This window comes from Euleptes europaea, chromosome 4 (genome assembly GCF_029931775.1).
Source record: "Euleptes europaea isolate rEulEur1 chromosome 4, rEulEur1.hap1, whole genome shotgun sequence".
NCBI lineage: Eukaryota > Metazoa > Chordata > Lepidosauria > Squamata > Sphaerodactylidae > Euleptes > Euleptes europaea.
This window is the reverse complement of record NC_079315.1, coordinates 119881531-119890191: the sequence shown is the minus strand read 5'-3', so window position 1 is coordinate 119890191 and position 8661 is coordinate 119881531.

Here is an 8661-nt window from a genome sequence, read left to right as displayed (position 1 = left end):
CCTTGCTCTCACAAAATGACTCATGTCATGGGTCCTAGCTAGGGTTGTGCATATTGATATACCCAAACAGAAAAACTACCCAAAATGAACCGTTTTGGCAATATTCAGGTTTTGGGTAGACCGACTTCCAAAACCTGGTAATCTGCCCGAAGCCCAATAAGCGATTCCCGAAAAGCCGAATAATTATGTAGCTTTTTCGGGTTTGGCTTTTTGTCTTTGCTCAGATGCACGGCTCTGTGCTTTCTCCCATTTTTTGGACTGGTTTGTTAGGGCCCCATAGTTGGGGCCCTTTTGAGGTAGGAGTTGTGTAACCACAGCCAACTTGGTCTGACCAACTGACAGTGAGCTGATCTGCATTTTAAAAGACGGGAGTCACCCAGTCATATCCGGACGGATATACCCTCCAACTAAAAAACGCCCCCTTCTTCAGCTACTTATTGAGCTTCTGAAGAAGACTCCTCACCCACGCAGATGAACAATCTCCTTCACAAAAAAATCAGGCCCAATAAATTTGAAACCAAAATTTACCAATTTTTTTTTTTGCACAATCTTAATCCTAGCTGACACTGCATCACCAAAAATGCATGTCATTTGTGGATTAACCCCAATGGGGGAGAGGAAAATAATGGGGAGGGGCTGTGGTTCAGTGTAGAACATCTGCTTGGCATGCAGAAGGTCCCAGGTTCATTCCCGGCATCTCTGGTTAAAGGGACTAGGCAAGTAGGTGATGTGAAAGACCCCTGCCTGAGACCCTGGAGAGTCGCTGCCGGTCCGAGCAGACAATGCCGACTTTGATGGACCGAGGGTCTGATTCAGTAGAAGGCAGCTTCATGTGTTCATGTGTTCACCAGCGGCTATAAATTTACCCAACACATACTTTTTTCCTTCTCTCCAATCCCCCCCCCCCCCGCCCTGTACAATCCATTCTCTTTACAACACGTTGCTGGATATGTTTTTTTCCTTTCTAGATCTTAAAATAATCCCACCAACAAGTCAATATTTATTTTCCAATCTCCATCTCCTTCGTCATCACTCTTGGAACCCGATGCCTTTGAAAGGCGAATGATTGACGATTGACTGAAAAACCGAGTTTAAAGAAGTATAAATAATTCTGCCATTTGCCTGCTGTATTAAACAGGGCATATGAGGGAAAGCCCAGAAGACCAAGGTTGCCTTTTATTATTAACAAGGAAAAAAATTAAATTTAAATAAATGTAATATTTATTAAAATTTCCTTTCACACTGTTACCTGAGGTTCATAAAACTTTTGAGCTGTGTCAGCAGCGTGCTCCAGAGTACATTGAACTCCAGGGAAAACTATAAGCAAAATGCTTCAGATCAATGCAAACTACATTGCCATTACTCAAAAAAAAGGGGGGAATTTTAACTATTTTTGAAGGCCCCAGGACTCCACTAATCCAGATATAAAGACTCGTTTCACCTTCAGACTTCATGATTCCGACTCCCCTTTCACCTCTTCTTCCTTCTCCGTCCGCCCCCACGCGAGTGGGGGCTGCCACCCTTGGGGACGCGAAAGGGGAGCAAATGAATATACATCACGCTTAAACATCCATCCGCTCACCTTCTTTGCATTTTTCCGTAATTTCCCCAGCTGGCTTCTCTCTGTTAATTACAATACAATCCTATTCCCGGTTTTTTCCCCCCTGCTGCCGCGTTCTTTTACCGCTCAGCAAGGAAAGTGGCATTAAGAAGCCGTAGAGAATTTCCTCGCCCCTGGATGTTTGGGGGGAGGCTGGGGGTTGCCAACCTCCAGGTATTAGCTGGAGATCTCCTGCTAATACAACTGATCTCCAGCCGATAGAGATCAGCTCCCCTGGAGAAAATGGTCGCTTTGGCAATTGGACTCTATGACATTGAAGTCCCTTCCCGAACCCCACACTCCTCAGGCTCCACCCCAAAAACCTCCTGGCGGTGGTGAAGAGGGACTTGTCAATCCTAGCTGGGGCCCCTCTCAAAGTGCCTGTCAGCTCAGTAGTGATTGGCAGGAGAAGGGGAGGATATACTTACTTACTTACTTACTTACTTACTTACTTACTTACTTACTAACTTACTTCATTGATCTGCCACCTTTCTCCCCAATGGGGAGCCAAGGAGCCTTACATCATTCTTCTCTCCTCTATTTTATCCCCATAACAACAACCCTGTGCAGTAGGTGAGGCTAGTGTTGCCAACCTCCAGGTACTAGCTGGAGATCTCTCGCTATTACAACTGATCTCCAGCCAATAGAGATTAGTTCACCTGGAGAAAATGGTTGCTTTGGCAATTGGACTCTGTGGCATTGAAGCCCCTCCCCTCCCCAAACCCTGCCCTCCTCAGGCTCCACCCCAAAATCTCCAGGTATTTCCCAACCTGGAGCTGGCAACCCTAGGTTAGGCTGAGAGTTTATGGCCGGCCCAAGGTCACACAGCAAGTTTCCTTAGCAGGGTAAGGATTCAAATCCAGGTCCCACAGATCCTAGTTTGACCTTAGGCAGATGATGAGAGGGTGGGCACCTTGGCCATCTTCTGGGCATGGAGTAGGGGTCGCTGGGTGTGTAGGGGGGAGGTAGCATTGTGCAGGGGGTTGGACTAGATGACCCTGGTGGTCCCTTCCAACGCTGTGATTCTATGATTTTACCACTATAGCACGCTGACTCAGAATATACTGATGTGCTGAAGTTATACATGGGATGAGAAGAAGAAGAGTTGGTTTTTATATCTTGATTTTCTCTACCTTTAAGGAGTCTCAAAGCAGTTTACAATCAGAATCCCTTTCTCTCCCCACAACAGGCACGAGGTAGGTGGGGCTGAGAGAGTTCGGAGAGAATGGTGACTGGAACGAGGTCACCCGGCGTGCTTCATGTGGAGGAGTGGGGAATCGAACCTCGTTCTCCAGATCAGGGTCCGCCGCTCATGTGGAGGAGCACAGAATCAAGCCCAGTTCCTCTCCCCACAACAGACACTCTGTGAGGTAGGTGGGGCTGAGAGAGTTTGGAGAGTACTGTGACTAGCCAAGGTCACCCAGCTGGCTTCATGTGTAGGAGTGGGGGAACAAATCCAGTTCACCAGATTAGCATCTGCTGCTCATGTGGAGGAGTGGGGAAACCAACCCGGTTGTCCAGATTAGAGTCTGTCGCTCTGAACCACTACACCAGCCCATGTGGATTGTTTGACCATGGCCCGTGGTATGCATGCAGCCTAGGTTGGTGGACACAGTAGATTTCCTCACCAGCAAACCCGTGTACCCATGTTGCCCAGAGAGCGTCTGGAAGTCTGTTTCGAAGAATGTGATGCGTAAAGGGCAGTTAAGTGGCTAAAAAGAGCAATGCTGAGACTCGATCCCGCCTGGCGATTTCTGATCTTTCCCCTAATACCTGTCTCCGGCGCTGCTTTCTCTTTTGTTTTTTGCTTCCCTCATCCTGAGCTTTGCTAATAAAAATAAGCAGGGGTGGGGATGGTTCTGGATTCTGTATCACTATGTGGGGAGGATCTGATCATACAGGACGCGGGGATGTGAAGTTGGCTTCACAGGGATGTGTCTAGATCAGTGCAAATTGGCCAGCTGGTTGCCCACGGGATGTGCCGCACGATGCAAGAGACTGGCAAATTCTCCCACGTGTCTTCAAACCCGCAAGGGAGAACTGGCCATTTTATGGATTCGGGCAGAGGAGCACCTTTGGTTAGGGGCCGGTGAGTCAAAATGTCAATTTTGTTCCCTGGGACTGTCATGTCAGTTGTGAATGACTGGGGCTGTGAATTTATGTGAACCCATGATGGTGTCTCGTACACAGGTTTGGACATAATGGATGCTTCCCGAGAAGGAAGTCACTACTTTGCCCTATGCCAAAAGTTCACCTAGCAATGCAATGGGGCAATCGAAACATCCACTTCTACCGTGAAGTTGGCAGTCATGTTCACTGAATTCACCTGGTGACCAAAGGCTGATTGCCCCTCAGGTAGGGTTGCCAGGTCCCTCTTTGCCACTGGAAGAGGTTTTAGGGCGGAGCCAGAGGAGGGCAGGGTTTGGGGAGGGGAAGGACTTCAAGGCCATAGAGTCCAATGGCCAAAGCGGCCATTTCTCCAGGGGAACGGATCTCTATTGGCTGGAGGTCAGTTGTAATAGCAGGAGATCTCCAGCTAGTTACCTGGAGGTTGGCAACCGTAGCCTCATGGGTTGATGCCGGAGTTTAAAAATGGGTTGGGTGACATTGCGCTCAAGCTCTCGCACACATTATTGATTGATTGTGCCACTAATTAATTAATTAATTAATTCAATTTCTACCCCGCCCTCCCCAACCCAAGTTGGACTCATGGCGGCTTCCACCAGTATAGTGAAAACATAAGTTAAAACACAGGATTAAAACACACACAATTTAGAAAGCCACCCAATTTCACGTTCTGCAGTAGACTGCGCTTAGCCTTGCCAGTCCCCCAGGCAGGAGATCCCCCCACTCCTAGGTAGGGTTGCCAACCTTCAGGTACTAGCTGGAGATCTCCCGCTATTACAACTGATCTCCAGCCGATAGAGATCAGCTCACCTGGAGGAAATGGCTGCTTTGGCAACTGGACTCTATGGCATTGAAGTCCTTCCCCAAACCCCACCCTCCCCAGGCCCCACCCAAAAAACCTCCTGTTGTTGGCAAAGAGGGACCTGGCAACCCTACTTCTAGGCCCAATTACCCACCACTGGTGGCAGAAAAACAATTTTTAAACCCCCGCGTTGTTGCCACTTCCAGTGAAAACCTGGAAGTGATTGAGGGTAGCTCTAGTAATCCCAGGCCATTCTGTGGTTTTACCATGGAATTTCTGGTGATTCCTAGAGCTACCCTATGTCAATTCCGGTTATTGGGCATAACGTTGCTTTCGAAGGGGTTCAGATTGTGTCTCACCACTAGGGTTGCCAACCTCCAGGTAAACTACTACTGAGTTGTTTGCTCAATGTTTGTGTTAATTAGAACCACAGTTGAATGAATATATATTTTTAAAAGCAATTGCATTATTGTTACCTATGTGTGTAATTTTGCTGGTGCTTTTATTTTGAATTGCCAAAACTTTCCAGTAGCACTAAGTAGCCTGCTTTTGACTACAACCTCCAGGTACTAGCTGGAGATCGCCTTTTATTGCAACTGATCTCCAGCCGATAGAGATCATATCACCTGGAGAAAATGGCCGCTTTGGCAATTGGACTCTATGCCCTCCTCAGGCTCTGCCCCAAAAACCTCGTGCCGGTAGCGAAGAGGGACCTGGCAACCCTGCTCACCATGCGGAGGCAGTAAAATGAGCAGTTCTGGAAGGACTGGGAGGAAAGAGGAGTCACTTCTGGTGAAGAGGACTTGACCACGTGAGCTCTCTCCTCCGTGAGCTCCCCCCTCCTCTTCGCTTTCCAGGCTCCGAGGTTGGCAGCTGATGCCAGGGAGAAGCTTTGCTTGGCAAGTAATTTTCCTCCTCTCCTCTTAATCATTAACATGCTGAAAAGGGCTTGAAAAGAAATAGTGCCATTTTTTTAAAAGGGATTTATTCATTTATTCATCAAGGTTAAGGACCCTGAAAAACTGCTGTCGACACCTTTTAGCTCTCCATTCTTTCAAATCTCACATCCATTATATTCCTAAATCTAGCGCTTCCTCCGCCACCTTCGCCCACCCCACTGTGCTGGAAGGTTTTTACACGACGGATCCATTGTTAGAGACCTAATGTTACATTAAATCCCTTGAAACATTCGTTGTTCTGGTGCCATTGTCTGGAGGAAACATGGAATCGGCGGTGTTGGGGGGAAATTTCCAAGCGGTAAAATAGATAGAAGGTAATATTCTCAACCACAATATTCATGGCCTGAAGCTGGGTTTCAGCTGAGTCAGGCCCAGTTAGGGTTGCCAACCTCCCGGTAGTAGCTGGAGATCTCCTGCTCTCACAAGAGATCAGTTCCCTTGGAGAAAATAACTATCTTCAAGTACTTGAAGGGCTGTCATATGGAGGAGGGTGCCGAGTTGTTCAGACCTGAACCAATGGGTTAAAATTAAATCAGAAAAGTTTCCGGCTAGACATTAGGAAGAATTGTCTAACAGAGCGGTTCCTCAGTGGAACAGGCTTCCTTGGGAGGTGGTGGGCTCTCCTTCTTTGGAGGTTTATAAGCAGAGGCTAGATGGCCATCTGTCAGCAATGCTGATTCTATGACCTTAGGCAGATCATGAGAGGGAAGGCATCTTGGCTATCTTCTGGGCATGGAGTAATGGTCACTGGGGGTGTGTAATGGTGGTAGTTGTGAATTCCCTGCATTGTGCAGGGGGTTGGACTACATGACCCTTGTGGTCCCTTCCAACTCTATGATTCTATGATTTCTATGAATGGCTGCTTTGGAAGGTGGACTATGTGGCATTGAAGTCCCTCTGCTCCCCAAACCCTGCCCTCTTCAGGCTCTGCCCCAAAAACTTCCCGCTGGTGGTGAAGAGGGACCTGGCAACCCTAGAAGTGCTCACACTTCTTGCTCATGTGGTGATGTCAACACACAGCCTTCAATATGTTCTGGTGCACTCAAGTGTTCAAGGCCGGCATCTTATGCTGAATGTACACATTCAGCTATGCTCTTGCTCATCCCTTGTGCATAGAATCTGCAAAGGTTTACATACTGTGTGAACATTCGAGTTCCCCAATCCTGATCAATATTCCAGACTTAAAGTTTTGGGTTTTTTAGGCGTCACAAATGAAAATCTTGATGTGTGCATTGATCCCACTGAACAAGACAGAGGGATTTAGGATTGCCAACCTCCAGGTACTTGAGTAATCAAAAACTGGCTCCAAGTACACAAGGAAGGCAAGGAATCAAAATAATGCACTTGTATAGCTAACAATAAAAGCTCAGACTCAAACTGAAATGCAATTAGGTCTATTCAAAGGAACAACCTTAATTATAAGAATAAAAGCGGTTTATAACTACTCCGTTGCCTGTGCATACTTACCAGTTGGATGTTTGGACTTTTGGCCTATTATACCTCGACTTACCTTTTAGAGAAATGCGGTTTATAACTACTCCGTTGCCTGTGCATACTTACCAGTTGGATGTTTGGACTTTTGGCCTATTATACCTCGACTTACCTTTTAGAGAAATTGTATACTTATACTTACCTTTGGGATACTGTAACTGTGAATTTTGTTTGATTTTTGTCTTTTGCTCTTTGAGCACGTATTTATTCTTATAATTAAGGTTGTTCCTTTGAATAGACCTAATTGCATTTCAGTTTGAGTCTGAGCTTTTATTGTTAGCTATACAAGTGCATTGTTTTGATTCCTAACCTCCAGGTACTAGCTGGAGATCTCCCACTATTGCAAGAGATCAGTTCCCTTGGAGAAAATGGCCACTTTGGCAATTGCACTCTATGGCATTGAAGTCCCTCCCCTCCCCAAACCCCACCCTCCTCAGGCTCTGCCCCCAAAGCCTCTTGCCGATGGCAAAGAGGGACCTGGCATCCCTAGAGGGATTGCTACTCCACAAACTACATTATTATGTATGTGTTTATAGCATCTGGGATGAACACCTAGAAACATAAAGATAGATGCAAAGATGCACGTTGTGCAAGGACTAGAGTTGGTTAATCATAGAGCTTCCGGCGATTCCTAGAGCGACCCTATGTCACTTCCAGGTTTACCTTGGAAGTGACGGGGGATGCAGCCAATGCTTGTTGTTGCTTTTTCCTCCTGCTGCAGCAGACAACTAGGACTGCTGGCCGGGAACCCCACTATAGTGGGAGGCCTAGAAGCCCTAGCAGTAGGGTTGCCAGGTCCCTCTTCTCCACCAGTGGGAGGTTTTGGGGGTGGAGCCTGAGGAGGGCGGGGTTTGGGGAGGGGAGGGACTTCAATGCCATAGAGTCCAATTGCCAAAGCGGCCCTTTCTACAGGTGAACTGATCTCTGTCGGCTGGAGATCAGTGGTAATAGAAGGAGATCTCCAGCTAGTAGCTGGAGGTTGGCAACCCTACCTAGCAGGTACCCTTTTTGAGACACATCAGCTGTTCCTCCTCCTTAGGGTTGCCAACTGCCAGGTAGTGAAGGAGAAAAAGGACACCTCTGTACTATTATCAGGAGGATGAGAAAACTAGTACAGGAGCAATGCTGCTAACAATGCCAATATATTATAGCTACATATGCACTTTACAGTATGTGGTAATGAAACCACCAACAACACATACATTCAGTACAACAGTGGATGTACAAAATTTCCACAGCTCATTTGTATTCCATCTGGTAAGTATCAAATAAGTCCTTTAAAGTAATTATCTTAGTCTTTTCTCAAAACAGATGCTGCAAGATGACCAGTCAAGGAGAATACGATCGTTTCGGAGCACAAGGGCTCAGTTCTTCATCAGTTCTTCAAAAGATGCAATGCATGCAATCCTATATCAACATCCATGATATCAGGTTTCAAAGAATAACCTTTTCCAGAATAAAGTGCAAAATACTTCCCCAGAGGGGTAAGATGCTGAGTTCCTTCCACTCCTGGTAAGGACCTGGCAACCCACCTCCTCCTCCATTGCGCTGGAGTTTTTATTTATGGACTATGCAACAGAAGCCCCTGGGTGCCGCTGAGAACTTCTGCTCAGGCTGGATGTTCAAGAAGACGAGAAAAATGGCATGCTGCTCTCTGCATGGTTCTCTCAGTGATTCTCCAG